The sequence below is a fragment of the Pezoporus occidentalis genome, unplaced genomic scaffold (assembly GCF_034315485.1).
Source record: "Pezoporus occidentalis ecotype Australia unplaced genomic scaffold, CSIRO_AGI_Poc_V1 ctg35, whole genome shotgun sequence".
NCBI classification, from domain to species: Eukaryota; Metazoa; Chordata; class Aves; order Psittaciformes; family Psittacidae; genus Pezoporus; species Pezoporus occidentalis.
In genome coordinates, this window is record NW_026915483.1 from 8,577,289 (window position 1) to 8,601,002 (window position 23,714).

Genomic DNA, 23,714 nt, shown 5'->3' on the forward strand with positions numbered 1-23,714 from the left:
TTTGTGCTGAGAGAGGATAGAAACAACCTCCTCCTGCTTGGAAGAGCCTGAAACCCAGACAAGGCAGGGGAAGCACAGGTGCTACCTGCCTTACTCATATTTCCAGTTGCTACAGGGAATTTGTAATGAAGTTAGAAACAAAATGTTTGGAGTCTCAAACTAGTGCTTGAACATCAGGTTTCTTTGCCTTCTCTCTTGAGAACTTCACATCTGGTTTTCTGTTGCACCTGCCAGAGAAATCCTTCCCCTTCCCTTGGCATCCCAGGGGCTACATGACATCAGCCCTAGACAAAAATACAAGAGTATCCCCCAAATAATATTAATTAGATATGTTCTTTTTATTAATTATTAGATAAAATACAATGATCTTTAATAATACCAAATAAGCTAATCATGTTGCAAGCGCTTTTTCTTTTGGGTTTAAGGAATTAAATGCATAATCCATGAGTTTAGCAACTCCCAGCACTAAACTGGGATTACAAAACTGCATATGGATATTCAGTTTACCAAAAAGCATTCATTGGCAATGGACGTAAGAGAACATATTTTGGCAGATGGAGTTGCTCTCTGTAAGGCTCAAGAGAAATGAGCTGTATGATTTATTTCCTAGAAAAATGTTTTGATAGAATATTCATCAGAATTTCCTACTGTGCTTCTGTTTTTTTGAAGAATAAAGAGACTGAAATAGTTAATAATTTTGAATAAAATTAACTTTTTTTAGCAAACAAAACAACAAAAAAAAGCTGCTGTGATTCTCTTGCAGCTTTCCAAAACAATTAGACGGTAATGACTGCTGAGAGATTTTCATGTCGTTTCAAACACTGGTTGGAACAATTGGAAGCTACAAATTTTTCTCATTGTGACTTTATTATCTGAAAGGAAATGACTAATTTGGAGTTTGTTATTATTGTTTTATAGTCCATGAAATATAAGTATATAAGTAAACATCTCCATGATCTCCATGAATTTAAATATATAAAATACATAATGTGAAATAGTTAAAAATTAAATAGTTCTTCAGCTGAGGCTGAGCCAGGCACAATTATAACCAGGGCTGAAGTCTGTGATTTCAGTACTCCAGCACAGCTTGCCTGGGTTGGAGCTGCTGGCAGGTTCCATGCCGAAAACCATCCCGTTGATGCAAGCGAGGCCTCGTCCTCGGCTGGCTGCACACAAAGCTCAGTCTCTCAGGCTGGCTGACCCCATGGCTGGGGGCTGCCAGGCCATGTCCTGCTGCCCATGCGGGCTTGGCAGCCAGACCTGCCTAGCACTGCCAGGCCGGGATGCTCTCAATGCAGCCTTGACCTTGTTAGGACAGCGAGACAGATGCTGCAGCCAAAGCACATGCAATCCTCAGCTTATGAGTCAGTTTCTACTGTATTATTGCTTTATTTATGCAAGTAGAGAAATGTTCCCTCTTACTAGGCTTGTTTTTCATAGTAACTGTTCATTGGGGTCAAGTGTATTGTAAGCACAGGAGTCTCGGTGAACAACACATCTCTACGTCCTCTGATCGTAAGCTGTATCTCAAGTGAATGCCTTCATAAAGTAGAACAGGTAAGGATGAAGATGTGAAGCTAATGCACGCTGCTGGATGAGAGTTGTGAGAGTGAGGATTGACCCTAGGTGTTTGGCAGGTAAAACAGTTTCTACTACTTATTTACCACTGATAGCTATGTCTCTTCCAAGTGGCATGTCTACATACTAAAAAAAATACTAAATAAATATATAAAACCCCTTAATTCATTAAAAGATTACACATATTTAAGAATTATTGTATATTGCCTTTCAGTGAGACTGCTTATCCTGAAATTTTTCTTAGTTCCTATCTCAGTTTGGGTATATGAATGAATAATGACATATGAATAACATTTGACAGAATGGGTTCCTGGCCTTTGAGCAACTGTTGATTAAAGCAGTTGCATTAATAAGGCAATGAGAAGCATTTTTTTCCTGTGTGGGTTCTCATTTTTTCCTGTGTGGATTCTCTATCATGTAACGAGCTCTGGATTTATCTTGTAGCCTTTTTCTTCCTAGAAATGCCAACATAAATCTTGCTCCTTTGCATGTCAGTCCAGGGTCTGGCTTGCTTCAGCCTGTTCAGTCCTTAGGAGCATTAATCTGTTCTTTGACTTCCATCCAGCTGTACTGCCCCAGGTAACTCCATGCAACTACGCACCAGATGCTCTTTCTGGCATTTCACCTTGATCTTCACCTCGCCTGCACAGTTTAACTGTCTCTGAGCTCCACCCAAGAGGAATATTTCCAGGCTGTTTTGACCCTCATCCAGACCATATGTATTTCCTCCCCTTTCAAGTGCAGTAAATGTATTGCTGGAAGCAGACCTCCCTGTTGATCGCATCCTACCCCTTTCTTCCCAGAAGTGGTTGAAAAATCTTCTCTCCATACTGTGTCTTATTCTGCCAGTGCTTCCTGTCACCTCTGTGCCTGCATGTCTCATCTCTCTTCATGTGTTACACCACCCTGTGAGCAGGGAAAAAAGTCCCAATCATTTATGTAAGCTGTTATGTTAACCTTTAAATCCCTTTTGAAATCTCGCTGTGCTCTGATGGCCACAGCTCGCCCCTCTGGCACTAGTTAGGTAAACGACAAGCTCTAACTTCTGCTCCCTGTTATTTTGCTGTCCCCATCTCTCAACCTTTGCCTCTCTGTTTTTCCTTCTCGTAGCATTCTGTCTGTCACACAGGTTATTAGCTCGCCAGCTGTCTCCCCTGCTCTGCTTCTTATAATGCCAAGAAAAATGGGATCCTGAATCCTGATTTCTAGTCTGTACCATGAAGAATAAGGATTATGATCATTGGTACCATTCTGATTTATTCCATTACAGTATCAGTTTATGGTACATGAGTTTCACTGTATAGTAACAATAGAGATAAATTTTGGTCTCTTATTTTTCATAACCACTTGCTTGCTGTATATCATCAATTTTCTTCTCATTTAGGTACTTGCTTCTACTTGGGGAAAAATAAAAATATCCCGGATGTATAGGTAATAAAGCTGATGAAACAAATTCCGAAGTGCATTTTACAATAGGATTTGATTGTAATGATTTTTCATATGTTAAAAAAGAGCATGCTGGTTCTCTCTGGGAAATGTTTGGGTTTATGTTTTGTTGGGACTTTTTACATCTGCAACTTGTAGTCATGTAGAAAATCTCTTTTTTTTTTCCCTTGGGAACACAGAAACATGCCGGTATTTACCAGCTGAGTTCACTGAAAACCTATATATTGTAACTTAATGAGGCTTGAAGTTGTATGGCTAAGATTTGAAAGAAAACCTTAAAGCAGCATGAACTTGAATTTTGAAAGTACATCTCCCTGCAAGTCTGGTGCAAGCATCTAGAAAGAAAAAAGAAAACAGCAGATATATTTCAGATGAATTTAGTGGGATCAGCTACTGTAATGGGTCTGGATGCTTTTGTGGAGAGCCTTTTTCCAGATGACTTTTGCATCCAGAGGTCAATTGCCAGGCCACTGGAGATCACATCTCTTTCAGGCTGTGAGTACAGTTGCTGCTGCACCAGCAGCTTGTACCTGCACTTTTGCATAGGAAACCTTGGGCTTTGTTTCACTGGGGTCTGAAAGCCCGGCACCAGGTTTGCCCTTGGGGGACATGGCTTCCCTGAGGCTGTCAGGATTCTGGGGTCTTGGGGCAGCACAGGTGCTGACACTTGTGCTTACCCCATGGCACGTTGTTCTCCATCCCCTGTGGTCCTCCATCTCCACAGCTTGCAGGGCGAAAAAGGGAGTGCACCTTTCAGGTTTTCAAAGCAAGCCCAGCACACCCTGTCCTGGGTTCAGCAGTACCAGTCATTTTTCTCCTTCTTAGTAGCTGGTGCAGTACTGTATTTTTGACTTTCAGCCTGGGAACAGCACTGATAGCACCGGTGTTTTTAGTTACTGCTCAAATGTTTAGTCTGACCAAGGACTTTCTGAGTCTCATGCTCTGCTAGGGAGGAGGGGAAGCCAGGAGGAAGCAGAGACAGGACACCTGACCCAAACTAGCCAAAGAGGTATTCCATACCACAGCACGGCATGCTCAGGCTGTAGAATGGGGCAGTTACCTAGAAGGGCTAGTTCACTGCTAGGGTCGGGCTGGGTATCGATTGGCAGGTTGTGAGCAGTTGTAGTCTCTTCCCTTGTTATTTCCCTTATCATTATTATTATTGGTGGCAGCAGCAGTGGTTTGTGTTATACCTTAGTTACTGAACTGTTCTTATTTCAACCCGTGGGAGTTACATTCTTCTGATTCTCCTCCCCATTGCTCTGGGAGTGGGAGGGAGGAAGAGGGAGAGGGAGAGAGCGGGTGTGTGGCTGACTGAGCTTAAACCACGACACACCCTCACACCATCTGCATGGGGCTTGCACTGTGGAAATCAGAGCTGCATAAACGCTCTCAATGGGATCTGCGTGCAGTTTCTTCTTTGGTTCATTAAGGTTTGTTTTCATGATTGGCCAAAGCATGTCCTGGATCGGCTTCACCTTCTTTCTCAAAGTAAGACTCACTCTTTACTGAGTAGGGAAGTAACTATTTTGCTGTGGTGTTTCAATTACAAAAACTATAGATAGACATCTTGGTTCTCAGTGATGATTGTACTGCAGAAATTCCCTTGTCCCCTTGGGAAGTCAGGGTGGGAAATCGGCAAAACAGTGATCTCAGAAATCCCTGAAGAATATCCTGTTACTTCAGGCAACACTCTCCTCTCTCCCCACCTCCTCTTACCTCTTCTTTCCCAGTCAGTGTACATGAATTTAGCAAGCAAGTGTTCTTTATTTATTTTGTATTAACAGGGAAATTGAAGAAATATTCAGATAAGTTGGAAATGATCCTATTGACAGATTTTCTGTGTGGCATTTCTCTGATATTGTTCCTCAGCTGCAGGCTTTGAGAGATCGCCACAATTGTTCCTGTTCAAACAAAAGGAGTATAATGAAAGTATTTTAATCTGCTGATCAGCTATTCAGAGGGAAAGGGATGGTCGTGCTAGGTGTCTTTGGAGACTGGAAATGAGTGCAGCAATGGTAATTGGAATATTTGTATTTATTTTCACTTCTTAGCAAGCTATTGTGTGCATGTTTTTGGAGGTTGCTTTTAGCTTCAGATCTCATTCCCTGCACCTTGGATAATTTAAAGAGCTCCAGGTCTAGTTACACTGCTGGTCTTAATGTATCAAAACCAGGAGGCTCAGCTTCATAAGCACTTTGTATGGTTCGAGTGGAAAGATCTGCTTGAATGCCATTCAAAGAAGCTAATTTAGACGCATGTTCTGGAAACCTTTCTGAAAATGTAAGCTCTTTTTTAATGTGATTTTTAAAAAAAAGGGGTTCTGATGTCAATCCAGGCCTTACAGCTTTCAGACTGGAAGATGGTTTTTGGGAAGATCCCAAACTGCACAACCTCAAGCAGTTTTTTTGTCAGGGAAGACATCAACAAGGACAAAACCTTGGTTAGGAACCATGAAGTTGATGGGAAGTCCTATCCTTGCTCCCGCTGTGAATACTGGGATCAGATAACAGGAGTCTTGGTGCCAGAGGAACGACAGTAGAAGGCTGTCAACAAAAAATATTTTATTAGAGCTTGACAAGTCAAAGGAGGTTTTTCTCAGGTCTCACAGGTAATGAGATCTTACCAGCATCCCATCACATGCTGTCATTCCTTGTTTCACATACAGTCATTTTACAACAAAGCTTACAACCTCGCCCTTGCTGTTGTGTGAACACTTGTTTGGAGTCAGCCAGAGAAGGGGAATGTGTTTTCTCCTGCAGAGACAAACCCACCCTGAGCATCAGTGGAAGGGCAGAAGGAGCAGGAGGGCTTTGCACTTGCCTGCTTAATGGTTTGTGGTTGTGCCACAAAAGCTGTTTGTGTGGGATATTCACCTGACAAATATGCAGTGAAGTTATTTCTGAAAGTATATTCTTTTCACTGTTGGAAATAATGTTGCTTCTTGTTTGCAGTAGCCACAAGAAGGAAGATGAGAGGTGGATGTGGCTGACTAAAGATAGGGAGAGGGTGTGATCCAGCTTTGATGCAGTTTTCAGCTGTAAAAAAAAGCAGTAAATGGAGTTACGTTGAGTAAGAAATATTAGTTTCACCCATACACTCATAACAGAATTAAGGAAGGAGAGTTTAGGGAATAAGGCAAAGTTTATGTTTCTGTAGTTTTGTTTAGGTTCCTCATTGTGTTTAGAAAGATGAAATATCTTCCACTGCAGTTATTTTCTTATAAATTTTTTTTAATTATTCTTATTTTACAAAAATAACACAAAAATCTCTCCCAGATCCCCACACGGCTGTGAAAACCTTAGTGGTGAAAGAGTCTCTGGATATATCTGTGGCTCATCCTAACAGGCTGAAGCTGTTCAGAATTACAGCATTGTGTGAAAATTTCCTCTAAAAAGAACTAACCAACTAGCAGTCCTATTTCTGATACCCTGTGGCTACCAAATAGTGCCATACCAGTTTCAATTCACATGTCATACTACAGGTGATGCCAAAGGAAACAACAGTATTTTTATTTTGTCTGTTGTTTTGTATTTATTTTGTTTTTCGTTATTATCATTTCATATACATATCAAATATAGTAGATTGTACAAAACTTTGAATTAAGACTAACTTTTGTTAAACACTTCTTATTTCTGTCTCATTTCTCTACCATGTTATGCCTTCCTGCATTGCCAAAACCTATTGAACTGTTGCATCAAATGTCCAGACAGTATCACTTTAGCCAGAAGAACATGTACTTCTATAAAGGAAGATATTTTTCTTTTATTAAAATGAATCCTTAAAATATATATTCCAAAATAAGTGGAAAGAAAGGACACAAAATGCAAGAAAATTTCTATATTGAGAATGTAGATTTTGTTCGTGCTTTGTCTATGTAATTCCTGAAGTCTTTGTGCCACCGCTGCTGTTCATAGTAAATTATATATCACCTCTTTCCTGACTCTTTTTACTATTATCTTCTCTGTTACCGATTCTTTCCCCTACTTATCATCTTCTTTCCTCTCCATAAAATGTTATAAAAGAGAAAATTGCTAAGTTTGAGGATCAGATGAGAAGAAAATTATGTGCTGCTTGTCCATATGATCAGCCTTTCCTTGTGATAGCATCTACTGTGGGTGAGGCAAATAACAGTGGGACCCTTGCAACAGCTCAAACTGAGTGAATTATTTCTAATGAATAGTAAATACTTTGCCAGTTGTTCCGACATTATTTTCAGATTTTGTTTCAATTAGAACTTTCTGAATCTTCTCGGTATGAAAGGAAAAATCCAGTGAAAGATCCACAAGACTGCTGCGAGCTATTTGTTTTGGGTGTATATGTATATTGTGAAATATGGAGAGCTGGGTTTCATTTATTTACTTTAAAAAGAAAATGGAATTGTTTCTGTTTCACTGGTAGGGAGAATGTCTGAGGCTGTTGGTTATCCTGCTAAGGCCTGCCTGGGGTCTCTCCTGGTGATACTCACTCTCACAGCTGAATGACACTGGTGCATAAAGTGATGCCTTACCAAACATTGCAGTGGTGTGGCTAGTTGAGTCAGCATGGGATTTACTTTCTGCATATGAGAAATTCTACAGATTCTTCCCCCTCTACTCCACTCTTGTAAGAGCCCCTATCAGTAGTGCTTCCAGCTGGGACACCCAGCATAAGAAGGATGTGGACCCATTGGAGCAAATCTAGAGGATGCTGCAAAGATTCTCAGAGGGCTGGAACACCTCTCCTATGGAGACAGGCTGAGAAAGTTGGGCTTATTCAGCCAGGAGAAGAAAAGTCTCCAGGGAGACATTAAAGCAACTTTCAGTGCCTAAAGTGGCCAACAAGAAAGCTCAAGAGGGACTTTTTACAAGGGCAGGTAGGAATAGAACAAGGGGGAATGGATTTGAACTAGAGAGAATAGATTTAGATTAGATGTTAGGAAGAAATTCTTTGCTGTGAGGATGGTGAGGCACTGCCACACGGTGCCCAGAGAAGCTGTGGCTGCCCCATCCCTGGCAGCGTTCAAGGCCAGGTTGGACGCAGCTTGGAGCAACCTGGTCTAGCAGAAGGTGTCCCTGCCCATGGCAGGGGCGTTGGAACTGCATGAGCTTTAAGGTCACTTCCAACCCAAACCAGTCTGTGATTTTATGAAAAGGACAGAAGATAGCAGCATTTACACATCCTGTCTTACCAGCCAGTAAATTGAAAAGAAGCATCCATAAGTAAAATGGTTTTATAGCCATTTGTGCTGACTGTATTGATGAATTCCATCAGATCTAGATCATCAAATTCTCTTGTTTTTTGTGATCCTTTGCTAGTCCACAAGCTGATGGGGGTCTTGCTCTTCTTCATGCATGTGCACCTACATTTGATGCCTAAGATGTGAATAGAAGTGCATAACTTTTCCTTTTATATAGACAATAGATGTTTTACAACAATTTTAATCTGAATCAAGATATTAGTGAAGTAATTAAGAAGACAGCCTCATGGAGTCTGAGAACTCGTATTGGGAGCTTGGCGCCTGTGGTGAGATGCTGCATAGCCATCAGTAAGAGAGACTGTCATGTTGTTTCCTGAATAAAGAACTTGCATAGCATCTCAAATACATTTGCTAAAATGCGTATAATGATGATAGAGCTAGGGTGAGTTTCAGTCTGTGGCTTTTTCCCCATGGTGAAATAAATGAGGGTTATTTTTTCTGACCCTGCTGTGTGTTAGTGTAGCATGAAAACCCTATTTATTGAAAAATAGGTTGCATAATGAGTTCTAGGACTGGAATTTATTCTCAAATAGCAAGAAATAGACTGTGCCTTTCCTACAGCATCTAGGAGTGTAAGGGTTAAGTGAATTATGTGCTTTTAATGAGATGTTAACTTGAGATAATGTGACTTTGTTGATAAACCTTAGAATATACTCCAACTAGGTTTTGTGGTTTTGTACTTGGTAGCAGTCTTGACTATGTCATTACAAGTAGAATTGAAAACAAAGCTTCTATATCCTCAGTGGAAATACCCAGCATAGCATGGCATAATAATATTCATCTTTATGTAGGTGTTTGCTGCATACAGTTTCCAAGGCAAAAGAGACATTGGCCTTTGTGTAGCTCTTCCAGGATGCCCTGATCTCTTGGTAGAGGGTATCTCTCTCTTCAGTCATACGGGCTCAAAAGCCACCTGGTGACTTTTATACTGAAACACCTCATGTCTGGGAAGAAGCAATAACATTTAAGCGTATTAACTCCAAATACTTCCTTTAAAATAATAATAATAATAAAGAAGTAATGAATTTAAATGAATTTTAGCTCTAACGCTGTTCCAGTTTGAGCAGCGTTTCCATGCTGTGACCTAGTGACTGCTCACATCACTGAAAGCCCATTGCCAAGGCTCAAGGGGAGCAACATTTCCGCAAGTCTCCTTGAGGATTCACCTCCTCGGCTGGGGGCTCTGATTTTCCCAAGCTCTGACAAGCACTGGTCTTTCTGTTAGATTTGAGCAGCTCAGGGTGTAGTCACTCTGCCAGGCAAGCTGGATTAGCTGAGCAGAGCTGGGGTGTGCACTGGTGCTGGAAAAGCCATGAAGGCCAGGCTTAGTGGAAAGAGCAGGGCATGCAGCAGGCTTCAGTGGGGAGGGCTGGGTGCTGCTGTGGCTGGGTGTGGGGCTAGGGCTGCACTGGCTTGAGAACACTGGGCACTGAGGCAGGTGTTCACCTTCCTGGTGGCTTGTTTTGTATCCCCTGCCAAAAGGGGGAATGTATAAAAGAGTATCCAGGGACACTTGTGGACAAATTCTCATCCTTGCCTGAAATGATCAAGCTTCCTGTCCTCCTCCAGGGCACTGTATCCCCAGTGTTGCACAAACGCAAGATCCCAGTAACACCGATATAAAAGACAGTTGTTTTGGGCTTTTTTTTCTTTAATTGAAGCTTCTTTTGATCATGTTCCAAAGAGGTATTTTACAAAAAGCCAGGTGCATACCCACATCATTATATAGATCATTAGGAAGTTTTTTGCTGTGCAGGTGCTGAGGAGCTGGCACAGGCTGCCCAGAGAAGCTGGAGCTGTCCCATACCTGGAAGTGTTCAGGGCCAGGTTGGATGGGGCTTTTAGCAAGCTGGTCTAGTGGAATGTGTCCCTGTCCATGGCAGAGGGTTGGAACTGGATGAGCTTTAAGTTCCCTTCCAACCCAAACCATTCTATGATATGATTCTATGGCATTATTTCTATTTATTATAGGTGGTAGTAAGTTTTTGTGGTACTAACCTCAGCCATGGACAATGGGAGCACTCACAGAGCTTTGGCCTTTTCCTTCATTAACACTGCTTTCTTAAGTTGCTGTGCATTTCTGCATCTTATTATATGATCACAGCCACAAAACTGCACAATCCCCCAACTTAGGTCTGTGTCTTTATCTGCTTAACTTTAATATCTCGGGAACTGCAAACTTTATTTCATCATTAGGAGCAAAGAAAGAATGAAAGCTATCGCACCACCAAAAAGACATGCTGTGAAAAAACCTGCTGGAAATCTGTTTTTAATATTGAAATGAAGGACATTTCATCGCCTAACAGAATTTATCTTCTCAGGTGACATGTTTTGTTTCTATAAAGAAACAGCCATTTTCTCATAAGCTTCTTAAGGCAAAAGTCTGTGAGAATTGTTAGAATATATTGTGTTCCTGAAGCTCCCTGCCAGCAGTATTGCGTGGCACGCGGGATAGCCACTGGCTTTGTGCATCCAGGTACATCACTGCCCCATGTGCAGTTCCAGAGGTTGTTTCTACCCCAAAGTAGGAAAGTTATCTGCATGTTGACAAAAATGAATCAAGAAAATCTTCCCAAGAGTCACGCTGCTTACTGCAGTGTTCATGGAGGGGAAGGAAGGTACATCACCTGCTGGCGTGTGGTGGGAAGGATTAGGAGCTCAGTTTGTTATTTCTTCTGATTATTTTAATAGAGGTATAATTCTTCCAGAAACCCTAGGGAATATGTTTGGGGAGGGCAATACAAGCATTTGCCAGCAGCACTCAGTATTCCCATGTTGTCCTGCTGCTCCCAGTGAGTCTGAGCAAGCTCCCTCCACATCAGTGGTGCTAGGGAATGGGTGATGCCTGATCCAAGCAGGAGTGATCACTTGCTAGAAGCTCTTCTAGTATGCTGAGAAAAGAGAGAGGAGTACTTATCCATTAAAAGAGGAGTAAATTATTTCTCGTTGCTATTAGCCACAGCACTGTTAAATTATACATGAGTCCTCACTGATCAAAGCCATAGCAAAAGGCAGCTTCTCTTTCTTGTTAAGGATCAATCTTTTTGTCAGAAAGGTGGCCTGTGATAACCTCTGATTTCCTCAGCAAATTGGTGGTCTTTCACCCTTCCCTGTAAACATTTCATAACTGACATTAGTGATATGAATCATAGAATCATTTAAGTTGGAAAAGACCTTTAAGATCATCAGGTCCAACTGTGAACCCAGCACTGCCAAGTCCAGCACTAAACCATGTCCCTAAGTGCCACATCAAAACGTTTTAAATCCCTTCAGGAATGGTGACTTCACCACTGCCATGGGCAGCCTGTTCCAATGCTTGACAACCATTTTGGTGAACACATTTTTCCTAATATCCAATCTAAACCTCCCCCAGTAAAATTTGAGGCCATTTTCTTTTGTCCTGTCACTTATTACTTGGGAAAAGAGACTGGCCCCCACCTTGCTACAACTTCCTTTCAGGTAGTTGTAGAGAACAATAAGGTCCCCTCTGAACCTCCTTTTCTCCAGGATCAGCAACCCCACTTCCCTCAGCTGTTCCTCATAAGACTTGTGTCATAAACTTTCCTTTTTTTCCTGAGTTCCAGCCAAAGCTCTCTGTTAATCCAGACCAGTCTTATTCCCTGCCTGCTCATATTTCAGTACAGGAGGATAACTTACTCCTATGCCTCAGGGTTTCCTTCTTGAGGAATGTCCAGGCTTCCTGGACTCCTTTGTCCAAGGTAGAGGTTCTGATGATCCTCCCCCTCTCCTTACTTCACCAAGAATCAGACCCTCTTTCGTTTCATTGTTGTTATCGTTCCTGTAATTGCTTGGTTCCACATGCATAGCCTCATACTTATTGTTCAAGGGCATTTGGGAAGGTGGGGTGGTCACAGAGGAGATGCGACTGCTGCGCCAGGCAGGAACTTGTCACCATTGCCCTACTGTTTAAGTCACCATGTTCAGCCAGGTGGAGAGAGGATAGGGAGTCCTCCATGTCACGTCTTGTCTGTGTATGGGCTCTGTCTCAAGGAAAGCAGGGTGCAATTCCTGTAGTCTGCCTCTCTCTCACATGGGCTCCCTGATAGTCCTCAACCTACTGGCCTCCTCTCAGACCCCTGTCACTAGTTAGAGATGTTCCTCTACAGGGGTGTATCTCCCATGGGTGTGCTCACTGCTGCCATCCATACTGTCCATACGCCCAACCTGGTCACTAGTGCTTCCTAAGAGCTTCTTTTATAGGTGTTAGGGGCTTGCCCGCTATTGCTCCAGCCCCACTAGGGTTTCCTCAGCTGCTGTTGCATGAGCTGCAGTTTGGGAACACCCCCCATGCATCAATTGTGCCAGCGCTGGAGCTGCTCACTTCGGCAATTGAGGTATATACGGAGGAAGAGAGAATTTGGTATTGCATTGTGTCAAGGGAGTCTCAAATGCATCTGGCATTTTGACAGCTTCTCTTGTTGCTGTGTTGCATATCTCACCAGGATGTATATAGCTGCCATGCTGGCTTTGGAAGTGCCAGCTAACATCATCTAATTAGTCCTGTAAAATGAATCTATGGGACTGCACAGGTCTTGGATCTTTAGTTTGTAGCTCATGTTAATTTTTCTCTGTGTATCCCATTCCTTGCCCAAGAGAAGAGGCATGTGATCTGTTTGTTTGGGGGGTTTTATGTACCTGCTCCTAAATGTCCTTGAGTATTTGAAAAAAAAATTAGTGTTTTACGTAATCCAAATTAATGGATAACACAAAATACATGATTTCAAATAAGTTTAATTTCTAAGTCTCAAATTATAGCTTTTTTTGTTTGTTTTGTTTGAAATAAGCACACTTTGAGCTCAGAGGCTAATGGAAGGACAAGATATGCTATAGGATAATCGTTAAGCTTTTGCTTGGTTCCAATGGGATTTTAAACAATGATTCACATGTACCCCCCAGGATTAGATGGGCTTTCACATATTTTCAGCATTGGGTTCACCACCGTTCAGGTTGAATGCAAAATAAAATAGAAACTCATTACTTGCACTCTGGAAGTGACTTGGCAGCCATTTAGAAAAATACTTAACATTCACCAATTTCCTTGGTTTCTCCTGTCCCCTAGGAGCACACTGAGAACAGATCCATTCATCACCATCCCATCCAGCAGCCTGGTGTGCGGCGGCTTGGAGGTAGCAGTGATGCTCTGGTGCTTTGATTCATGCAATCAGTGATCTCAAGACTTTACCTAAAAGGACGGAAAATGCAGTGTGACCCAGGAGGTAATTGATGATTGTTGTGTGTTGCTACAGTTCGTGTCAACAAATAAAGCCTCCTGAGTCCAACCAAATGATAAAAATCCTTTTATTTTGCATTTCTTAAATCTTTGCATTGAAGTTGACCTTATATTTAGCGGTAAATAAATGTGAACAAATTAGGGAGTATGCTTAAACTCTGATTTGTTTAGGTCCCATTGCCTCCTTCAGACAAAAGTTTGGTTTAATTGGTTTGTTAATTTACTCTGACACTTCTGTCATCTTCATTTTGACTTGCATTCCAAGAAATGTCAGTTGATTGAGTAACTTTGTGGCTGTTGTAAGGGTAAGAAAACAAGGGTTTTGGGGGGAGGCTCTTTGTTAATCAGCCTCTGGTACAGCCATGGGTTTCTTTGCACACATGTTGATGCTGACCCTGCAGCCAGCAGTGCCAGTGGCCCCAGGACCCCTGCTGTTAGAGTCCCTATAGGACAGAAAGGATGCTTTTTTGATATTAAGGAAAATGTTATATTTATCATACTACAATTTATTGTATATTAGGAAAAATAAATGTTGGCTTTTACTATGACAGATTTTTGGTTTATCAACCAAATTCATTGCTGATGAAGCTGGCATTTGCTTCTCTTGAGTCATACAGAGGGTTTTTTTTGGCACCTGATACATTAGCAGGTGTGTATTCTTTGTGGCTACAATTTGAACAAATGTTTTGAAAAGATGACAGTGAAAATTACTTTTCTTCCCTACATTAACAAGTAGAGGTTGTGTATTTTAATTACTGTGACCAAGCTGCAGTTACAGCTAATAAACATAAGGAGATTATGCTGCAAAAAGAGAGAAGTATTTACCTTTTCTTAAGGAATTGTCACAAAGATCAACAGAAAAGGGGGAACGGGAAAGGTTGGACAAAATTATGCCAAGCCTACTTATTATTAATAACTGCAATACTGCACATTTACTGTATATAGCACACCATGACCTCAAAGAACTTAAAGCTCTACTACATGAATAAGTTATCTTTGTGATGCTCTAAGATATTAAGCAGGACAAGTACAACTTCATGTATGAAATAAGCCCACAAAGGCTTGTATCACATCTTGGCTTAAGTGTGCATGTATGCCCCTGAAGTCAGCAATAGGATCACATCGATATAGTGCAGGATCAGAACATCACTATAATCTTCTTATCAGATGACAAGCATAACTGTAGAATTGAGAGAAAATATTTTTAGAGATGCATCCACTTCCCCTCTCCCCCTTTTTTTAATCTTGTACAAGACTTGGTGGAACAACTGCCATGCTATGGACATGCAGTAGATTGCAGCCAAACATTAGGCAGTCTTGTAGCAGCTTTTGAAATGATCATATAGTCAGGATTTTACACTAGCCTTTGAAATAGGTCAGGGACTCTGCTTACGCACCTTTATTACACTACTGCAAAAGTTTGTTTTAGTGTGGAGGCACGGATATCTAGCAGTGTGGTGTAACTGAGAAAAGAAATTATGTGACCAACTGAGGAGACAGGCTGGGTACATTTCACTCCTGTAAATGATAGGATAACATATTCATCTGGAGGGAAACAGCATTTGCCATATGCTTGGTGCTAAAGTTTTTTGCTTGAAAGAACAAGAGTTGGCCAGAGACCAAAGCTCAGTGGTTAAACATGCCTTGATCTTTGAGGAAATTCCCAGTTTCCTTTGGCAGCTCTTCTTGGGTTAAAGCAGAAGAGGGTAGATGCAGCACTGGGCATTAGTTGCCATCATCTCCAGCTATCCCAGTTGCTTCGTGGCCTGTTACAACACTTGGGATCCCTTGGAGGTATTCCTGGTGAGTATCTTCTGGTGGAGGTGTATCCTGTGGGGTATTTTTTTAATACTGTAATGTTTTTAGAAGAGAATGTCAAAACAAAAGATGTTGAGAGATTCTTCTAGCTTTTATAGTACTTAAATTTATATATTTTGTGATGGCGTATTTCATTTTGCAGATCCAACATAAACATATGATTTTGCACTGTAATATGCAGTTCTGGTAATTTTAAAGACTTTTGCAGCTATGCAATCTATAATAAAAAGAGAGGGTTTTGTTACCTTATGTGACTTATGTATGTGAAAGACTTTGAGTTAGCTTCAGATCATTGTCTAGTACTTCTTAGACTGGACTTAGAGACTTTTGACAGCTGGCTTCCCAGGGCTTCTGTCCCTGTGAGCCTTCCTGCAGCCAGGGGGCTTCAATAACTTGAAATAAATATTGGCAGTTTTAATTTCTTCCTGGACACTGATTTCCTTGTAATGTTCTTACAAGCAATACTTGGATATGTTGGAGGTCCCTTGCCTTTTATCTATAGTTCAAGTCCTAGTAAAAGAAATTATTTATGGCTGCTGGTGTTACCAGCAGTGAGGGATGCTCTTCAGCTGGAGCTCTGGGTGTGTTGGTAGAGACAATCCTGCACACTTGATTCTAACAGATAAATGTGAGTGCAATGAACCCAGCACCTATTAAATGAATTTCAACAGCTCATTCAAAGTTATCCTGCCTCATTTTTACCTCCACCAAAATGGGGAAAAAGACAGTTTCCTCTACTGGGCACCTAAATAAATGTGTGTGTGTCAAACACTAGTTCACATGAGACTCTTGTATTTGAAACTTGAAAATTGTCTTGTACTTGGCTCCCATGTATCCCTGGGGCTCCCACTAACCTGCATATGTGGTGTTCGGTGGCCAAGGGCTGCATCTGAGAATAATACCAGTGCTTTGACTCTTCTGCATTCTGTGTCTGCACACTTCAAACAGACAAAGTTAACATAGTATTAAGATGTTAAATATTGGAATTTGTGTAGCCTCTAACTTGCTGGTTTTATGAATGGCATTTTATCTGGCAGCCAACAGCATACCTGTCCCTTTTTTAGCCATAATCAGCATCAAGAGAAAAGCTCACAGCAGACACTAAAGATTTTCTTTCTCAGTAACAAACATGGAAGCCTCCAGCCACGCCTTTTTGATGTTATCATGAACAAAGGTTAATTGCCACATTTTGTTTTTCACTTTGTAATTAAGGGTTGAGCTTTCAGTACTTTTCACTGCAGTTACTGACAACGGAAATTCATCTTTTTAATTGTTGCAGAAAAAGGTATAGTCTCTAGAACAGATCCCCCTAAAACATTCTAGCTTTCTTCTTCTTTCATTTGGAAGCATGTCTACAGCTAGGAAAAGCTGAACTAGTGCGTTTGGAGAATATGCATTTTAAGACTGGCAGTTTGAATTTTGGTTTTCCTGAGCCAACTGAAAGTTATGTGAATGGAAGGTAGTCTCCAGGCTGAGGCTGTTATGGGAGACTGTGATTATGTTGCAAGCTGCATAGAAATTGCATTGCCAGACGCTTTGTTATTAAGGCCCATTGTGTTTGCTGCTGTTTTCCATGTTTCACATTTTATTGTATTAAGAAATTTTCCTATTGTAATTTTTCCCCTCGCTCATGCAGCAAAACTCAATCAGAGCTACATTAGTGAAAGAGATTGGACTGTTTTTTAAACTACTGCAGGCAGTCAGTGTTCCAGGAGAGCAGGCTGTAGCTGCTGATGGTGAAAGAGGTCTGGTGGGGGCACAGGGCCTGAGGCCACGGGAAGAATCACTTTGACAACCTTATATTGCACAGATAGTGGAACAGATACGTGTCATTACATCATTTGGGTATAATACACTTTTTGCTTGTCCATTACCATTATGAAAACGTGCTTGCTTTGTTGCATTAATAACTATTATGTTTATGAAATGAATTTAAGTGGAAAGATTTATTGTATTAAATAATTATAGGAAGGAAAATGAAAAACTTGATCCTTAGAGTGGTTTGAAAGAGCGTCTATCTCACCTGATTAGGAGAAAAAGCTGCTCTGTCTTCTTAAATTATTTTTTCTCTGTTTAAATAGATCTTGTGAAATGCTTGCATGCCTGCAAGAATTATGAAAAGCTGTTAAGACGTAAATCAAGTGTTCCAATGTTGCTGCATGAAACTTCCAAGGCAATAAACTTTTGGTATCTTTGACAAGTTTTATGATTCAAGATAGGCACACTGTGCTATGTACCATATTTCAAAGTTACGCATCTGAATAGATAATATCAATTTTTATATGCTAATAATTTGTTTTGGTATTTTAATACTAGGAGCCATAACTCATATCTATCATGTTCCTTAGGCTACAGATGATTTGAATAAAATTGAGAGGAAAAATCACTTTAGGAATACCTGCAGTATTGCACTGTTCCATTGCAAAAATAAAGCCTAGAAATAAAAAATTTGAATTGAAGCTGATCAGCTTCAGGTCAGGATTGTTCCCTCTGATGTTTTCCTTTCCCCTTTGCCACAGTATATTTTCAGTTTGCTGAATGTTTGGGCTCTTTTCCATTTCCTGTGGTAAATTCTTGAGTAGGCAAATCAATCTTGCTATTTGCACACAGTTTTCACCTAGAAGTATAATCTAACTGTTTCCTTCCTTAAATTTACCTGAAACTCCCACTGATATTCATGGCATATTACAAAGTTTTACCTGTTCTAATACATTACACGTTGTGGGAGAAGTTGAAACTCAATTTTGCTGTTGCAAACTGGATGATGATGGCAGTGATATTTGAATGGTGGGAATGTTATGGCAATATTGGAGAGTTATAAAGCTAACTGAAAACTATTTTGAGGGCAGGCATTACTGAAAAACAATGTAATCTCTATAGCTTTGTAGCAACTCAAAATTCCTCTATCTAAACGTAAGATGCACAAAGGGCCATGAAAGCTCACTAGAACCTGCAGGGATTTCTAAATGTTTTATATAAAAGAAAATCAACAATCAAATAAAAAAAAAAAGGAAAAAAGGGAAATGTCTAACCATAGAAAAGATAAATGAGGCTAAAACCCAGTTTGTATTGTTTTTCCAGTAAAAATATCTTTAGTGTTAAATGGAAAATCTCATTGCATGGTAAACAGTTTATCAACTACCTGATCTTGAGTACCTTTGAGACCCCATCACAACATTTATATTTAACCAGGCAAGCCAAGACTGATTCCCTTCTCCCCACTTCATCTGCTCTCTCTGCGTGTGTGAACCTATCTTTATTAATGGTCATTTGTCCCAGTGTTTCATATTATTTATTTTGAGTTTCAAAGCTGTTTAACAGAATGCTCCAGTTTACATCTGAAAGAAAGAATTGCCAAAGTGTTCAAGATGTAAACACTTCAGACTTATCTGTACCCCTCTTCGCCTGCCAAGAGCAAAGCACTCTGGTGAGTTAGCATCCTGGTTAATTTTTCAGGAGTCAAATTATTAAAACCCTAGAAAGCACAGCGAGTGCTTCACCACCACCTCCCTTCCACCTGTACTATCTTGGTGTTTTCTGTAGAACCTGCATTTCAAATGATTTTTCTTTTTACTGGTTTTCTTTTTCTCCTGAGTTGCAGTTTGGAGAGCGTTGCTGTTCAGGTGATGGTAAGATTTCATGGGTTTCTTCATTCCTGCCCATGAACACGCCAGAGATCAACAGTGAAAATGCTCAGAAATGCATATGTAAATGTTGGCACAGCATCCCTGCTCGGGGGGGGATTTCTAACCTTTGCCAGCTTATCATAAGCACCATGCCCCAGTGGCATTAACCATGGCTGTAACACAAATCAGCATCTCATGCCTTCTGCTGTCTCTGTTGACATGATTTCTTATATTCTCCCCCTCTTTCCTTGCAGGCTTTCTCTGGTCTCTCTCATGCTGGAGGCAGGTTGAGCAGGCTTTTCCCCATGCTGGGCTATTGCCAGGGAGCCGAGAGCAGAGCCCAGATGTGATGAGATGATATTGTTCCTCTGTGCAGGCAGAAGCAAACACAACCCAGCCCGTCCTCCATGAAGACTACAACCTTTCAAACCATGGAGGAAGTGGTTCAGTGCCGAGCTTTGTCTAGAAGTGGGACAATACCTGTCATCCTATGGCTTGTTGTTCAGGTTTCATGAAGGCCAATCAGCTGTTTCCCTTTGGGAGCTTTTCATAAAATTTAATTCATTGAAAAAGGTGGATTTTTGAATCCATTTAAAAAATTCCTATCAAAATGGATGGGCATGGGTGACTTTTGCAGTGCTTCTCACAGTGTGCTCATTAACATATCTTTCACATGGGTAATTTATTAAAGATGAGGTGATGCTTTCTCTCTAGCTGTTTTTTGTTGTTTTTTTTTTTCCGGGATTTTTTTTTTTTGTATGTATTTCTTTATTTTATTTTTTTTAGGGTTTTTTTTTTGCTTTTTAAAATTTTTATTTGATTTTTATTATTATTTAGTTGAAACCAAAATGTTCTTCACGAAAAGAGCGAAGAAAACTGAGAGGATGTGAGCTAGAGGGTTTATTACCCAGTGTCTTTTTTCCTTGGAAAGAAATTCATTATCTCACAAGGAGGAAAAAATGTTGCCGAAGGGAAGCAGGGCAGTACCGCAGGGGCACAGCTGGCACGTGAGGCAGCAGTAAGACAGGGAGTGGGGGATAGAGACAGGGATAGGGACAGAGGAACAGGTCATGGTGTCCAGAAATTTAGGCTCTTGCCTAATATCTCTGAATTACATTCAAAAGTCTGTTATAGTTGGCTGTGATATAGAAAGTCAACTGGCTACTCTACAGGCATCCTTCATACCACTGCAAGAAAACAGAGGAAAAACGTTTTGAAATGAAAGAAAAGGTGAAACGTTTCCATCTGAGCATTTTCAGGAAAAACTCTTTTTCTTTTTTGCCAGCGTGAGGATATCGTCACTTGGGAGAGTGGGGCAGGGCAGCAGCATTTTCCAGATGAATTTGCAGTTGACTTACCGCTTGCACAAAGGTATATTTAGGGATGTATCCAGACACCTTATCCTTTTCACAATTGTGTCACCTCATAGAAACTGTGTGCAAAAGGAAACAGCTCTTCCCAAATAATATCTTGTTCCTTTTTTGGATTACTATATTCACATAGCTCTTCTCAGGAAATAATTTGCAGTGAATATAGTCATTCTTGCAGTAAAATGATGGCATCAAACAGCTAGAATGTGCTGCTTTACCATGTGAAATGTAAAGGGAGTGTCACCTCCTGACACTGCTGGTTTGCACCATCTTATTGCAAATATTGATACTGTGAATGTGTTCCTTCTTCACCAAGTTCTGGCTCCTTGCAGAAGGAAGTGCAAAGGGGGCTTCTCCCCTCCCTCACCCTTTCTATTCAGGATGTATTCTAGCTGTTGTGATAACAGCAAGGAATGGGAGATGGGAACAGCAAAGTTAAACACTGAAAAATAAAGCCAAAAGGAAAATTAACTTCAAAAACCTTTCAATGTTAAAATCTTGAAATGTTCAAGTGTTTCTTATGTTTTCTGAGTTCTGGACTGAGACTGAATACTCTGAGTTGGCTCTAAAGCACTGATTTAACAGGCAGTAGCCTCAAAGCAAGAGGGAACTGGAAGACTTGACACCCCTTGCTGATACCCTCTCTCTATCTTTCACAGCTTGGCTGTCAGTAATGCTTGTCTCCTGTCTCTCCAGGGCTCCCATGGAGGAGCTCCCAGCTGGAGACTATGTCTGCTCTCTGTGGGACAGATTCTTCACTCCAAACCTGCCTTTTAAGTGGCTGTGACACAAAGCTGTCTGGGCTGAGAATTTACAGCAATAATGGGGTAATTTATCTAAGCATATCTCCTCATCACTGCTTGCACTTTGAAAGGAAATATCCCTCATCTTTAAAACCAGTAACACACCACCCACTACTACATGGCTAGGCAGAGGGAACAGATGTTGTATCACAAATGAGAGTCAAAAAGGATTTAAATAATGCAGTCAAAAGGGAAGCAGTAGCATGGGAATGCATCAGCTGCTGTTGGGAGTGTCTGTATTGTACCTGTAAAACTGTGGAAAATTACTTATTTCACACCTTCTGAAGACTATAAAGGAGGCCAAAAAAGTGGTAATTGTATTAGGAATTAATCCACTTGTCCCCTCAGTATGTTGAAATGTCCCTTTCTATAGAAATGACAGAAAAATGGAAGGGCAGGAGCCTCCCTAAAGCCTGTCTGAGAAGTGGGGTGCAGGCACCAGGATTGGTACTAGCAGGTTTCATGGAGACTTTGTCTTGCACTTACTTAGGCTTTGGGGTATGTGTTCCAGTCCCGCATTTAAGGCAAGCCATGAAATACTGTAAATTGACTGTTATTTGTTTTTCTGTACCTCGATAATAGAAACTAATAGAAGCAGATAGGTAATATCTTCTGGTGGGATGACCTTGGTGGCAGGAGACCAGCTAGTTGTGTCTTCCTCCAGGGAAGAAAGTTAGAGGAATTACTGCCAAATAATAATAATAGCAGCAGCAGCAGCAGCAGCACAGGCTGTAATTCCCCACTCTCCTACTTTAGTGACACACCTGAACACCAGCATGAAGAAAACAAGTAATTTATCAAATATAATTTCTTGGAACCACTGGGTGTGTGAAGCAGAGTGGGGGAGAAATGGGTCTACCTCATGCCAGCCATTAAGGAACTAGTATATAATTTTCCCATTTTGGCAATTTGTTCTTGCTTAGGCCAAATCTGGATGTGAACTAATACGACTTGCTGTATGCTCCCATTTCCTTTTTAAGGCATGCTGAGGTGCAAGCTTTGCTGCACCCACCTCCACTTCCTAATGAGGGATCTGACCCCGTTGCTCTCTGTGTTCCTGAGGTTCCTGTGCAACCACAAATCACCCACCTCAACTCTCATTTTGACCTAGTTTCTTGTTGGTTTTGTTGGTTACATTTTTAAGGAAGCGAGGTTTGTGTGATACCCTTGGAAATGCTGAGCCTTTTGCATCTATTTTCATCTCCGTGAAATCAATTAAATTTTACTGTGGGAGAGAAAATGCAGAGATAAATACTTACACGTTTATTAAAAGAAACTGGTTAAAGGGCTGTCCTAAAGCAAATCAGGCAGAACTTAGACATCAAAAACTCTTTGGTGGCAGCATCTGGCCAGGAAATGAGCAGGTGGAGGAATCTGGGCATCAGGCATCATCATAAAACATAGTTCATGTGCTGTGGGGGTCTTTGTTTGTGAGGTTTAAGGAAAAAACTAATGGAAAACCTTGTTACAAATTCAATTCTAATAAAAAAACAAGTTATAGAGGAAGAGGAAAAGACTAAATAGTTGGGTAGAAACATCTCTGCACATAAGAAAAGAGAGAGCGAGATGCGCTGCCTGATTTCTGTATAATAGAAGTTCATTTCTTGATAATAGAGGTGATTTTGGCCAAAAAATGAAGTGAACTTGGTGTGTCTCATCCACAAAAGGAAAATAAGAGTCCAATGCTGGAAGGTTATATTGGTTTCTATGGGGAGAAAAGTACTGGCCAAAGTGAGATGGCTGCAGAAGAGGGGATGCAGGCGCAGCGATATCTAGCATGTGATACCACAGCACAGCCTGGCAGAGGGAGAAATGGGTAACCTGGAGCAGTTATATGCAAAAAAGTCTTCACAAACAGAACAAGAAGCTGCTGTGATGTGTATAGTAAAGAAAAGTTTTGAATAGTTCTGAAGACTGCAGATCTGAAAGCCACCCCTTCATCTGTAAGAAAGGTTGTAAACCAGTAATTGGAAAAGCCTGGTCTGGGTGCAAGAGATTTTGATGGGGAAAAGAACAATCTGCACTGAGTCATAAAGAGAATAAATCTATGATCAAAACCATTCAAGCAATTTCAGCTGAGGCCTCCTGGGCTAAGCTTGGCAAAGAGGAATAAACTTGGCACAAGATCTTTGCCAGTGCCCTGCTCCTGCCAGATGGGATTGTTCTTTTGGCCTTTTCCAGTGGGATTTCCTAACTTCATTTCCAGTCGCTGGTTCCCTGTGCCCCTTTGCATTATGGTTGGTTGCCCCAGTTCTGCCTTGCCGCACTATGAGCTTTTGCCCACTTGCCTACATACTTCCACACAGAAATTGGGAAGATTTGGATGTGTTGCAGTGCCTGACAGGATCTTCTGAGTGTCTGGAGTGGTATGAGAAAAGTATGGATCTTCTGCGGTAGAAATATTAGTAGGCAAAAAACAAAATAAGCATAAAGAAGAATAAAATAAGAACAAAGACAAATAAGGACAAAGAGTAACAAGGGAGAGAAACCTGGTTCCTCGTTACTCATCTACAAGTTGGAGAATATAAAGTAGCAAGTGAAGGTGTTATTGTGGATTTGGTCCTGATGCCAGACTTGCATGAA

At 41.0% G+C, this 23,714-nt stretch overlaps 1 long non-coding RNA gene across 2 annotated transcripts in view; it reads left to right on the top strand.

Annotated features, from left to right (window-relative positions):
• Positions 1-1,765: 1,765 nt before the first annotated feature.
• Positions 1,766-23,714, top strand: part of LOC134169666 (uncharacterized) — a 35,849-nt gene continuing 13,900 nt past the window's right edge. Inside the window, exons 1-3 of one of the 2 annotated variants that reach the window (XR_009966989.1) lie at positions 1,766-2,157; positions 13,344-13,500; positions 20,988-21,155. This is a non-coding gene — a long non-coding RNA (uncharacterized LOC134169666). The remainder of the gene's footprint in view (positions 2,158-13,343; positions 13,501-20,987; positions 21,156-23,714) is intronic. The other variant, XR_009966988.1, reaches the window with a different exon arrangement.